At 35.9% G+C, this 1,583-nt stretch overlaps 1 non-coding gene across 1 annotated transcript; it reads left to right on the top strand.

Annotated features, from left to right (window-relative positions):
- Window positions 1–433: 433 nt before the first annotated feature.
- On the top strand, window positions 434–541 carry LOC148555236 (small nucleolar RNA R71). Its single transcript, XR_015888174.1, has one exon. It is a non-coding gene; the product is annotated as a small nucleolar RNA R71 (small nucleolar RNA).
- Window positions 542–1,583: the final 1,042 nt, after the last annotated feature.

The following is a 1,583-nucleotide window of genomic DNA, read 5'->3' as shown; positions in this document are numbered from 1 at the left end:
GGATGATTTCTCCATGTTGAGTTATAGGTGTTTCCATAAGGTTCACCTAAGTAATTTACCTCTGCTATTGCAGGGTTCTCAGGATCATAGGCTTCTTCTTCAGAAGATGCCTCTTGAGTACTGTTGGATGCAGCTTGCATTCCATGCAGACTCTGAGAAATCATATTGACTTGCTGAGTCAATATTTTGTTCTGAGCCAATATGGCATTCAGAGTATCAACTTCAAGAACTCCCTTCTTCATAGGGTCCCATTATTCACAGGATTCCTTTCAGAAGTGTACATGAACTGGTTATTAGCAATCATGTCAATGAGTTCTTGAGCTTCTGCAGGCGTTTTCTTTAGGTGAATGGATCCACCTGCAGAGGTGTCCAGTGACATCTTTGATAGCTCAGATAAACCATCATAGAATATATCCAGGATGGTCCATTCTGAAAGCATGTCAGAAGGACACTTTTTGGTCAACTGTTTGTATCTTTCCCAAGCTTCATAGAGAGATTCACCTTCTTTCTGTCTGAAGGTTTGAACATCAGCTCTAAGCTTGCTCAGCTTTTGAGGAGGAAAGTACTTGGCTAAGAAAGCCGTGACCAGCTTATCCCAAGAGTTCAGGCTGTCTTTGGGTTGAGAATCCAACCATAATCTAGCTCTGTCTCTTACAGCAAAAGGGAAAAGCATGAGCCTGTAGACTTCAGGATCTATTCCATTAGTCTTAACAGTATCACATATCTGCAAGAATTCAGTTAAGAACTGAAAAGGATCTTCAGATGGAAGTCCATGAAACTTGCAATTCTGCTGCATCAGAGAAACTAATTGAGGTTTCAGCTCAAAGTTGTTTGCTCCAATGGCACGAATGGAGATGCTTCTTCCATGTAGATTGGAATTAGGTGCAGTAAAGTCACCAAGCATCTTCCTTACATTATTATTATTTTCGGCTGCCATCTCCTCTTCCTGTTCGAAAATTTCTGAAAGGTTATCTCTGAATTATTGTATTTTAGCTTCTTTTAATTTTCTCTTCAGAGTCCTTTCAGGTTCTGGATCTGCTTCCACAATAATGTTCTTGTCCTTGCTCCTGCTCATATGACAAAGAAGAAGGCACAGAATAATAATAATAATAATAGAGATCCTTTATACCACAGTATAGGGATCCCTTTGTTAGTGGAAGAAGAGTAGAAGAAATTCGAACACAGATAGAGGAGAGGGTTCGAATTTGGTGATGATGTGAGGAAGAGATGTTAGTTAATGAATGAATAAATAGAATAAGATGAGAGAGAAGGAGGGAATTTTCGAAAATTAGTTTTGAAAAGGAGTTAGTGATTTTTGAAAAATGGTTTTTGAAAAATGTTTAGTATATATTTTTTTTTTCGAAAATTTTTTTGAAATCAAAAATAAAAATAAAAATAATTAGTTAATTAAAAAGAAATTTTTGAAAAAGAGGGAGATATTTTCGAAAATTAGAAAGAGAGAATTAGTTAGGTGGTTTTGAAAAAGTTAAGAAACAAACAAAAAGTTAGTTAGTTAGTTGAAACAAATTTTGAAAACCAATTTTGAAAAAATAAGAAGTTAGGAAGTTAGAGAAGATATTTTG

The sequence above is a fragment of the Arachis ipaensis genome, chromosome B6 (genome assembly GCF_059453495.1).
Source record: "Arachis ipaensis isolate K30076 ecotype BB chromosome B6, ASM5945349v1, whole genome shotgun sequence".
Lineage (NCBI taxonomy): Eukaryota > Viridiplantae > Streptophyta > Magnoliopsida > Fabales > Fabaceae > Arachis > Arachis ipaensis.
Note: the sequence above shows the minus strand (reverse complement) of the source record. Positions and strands in the feature narration are given on the sequence as shown.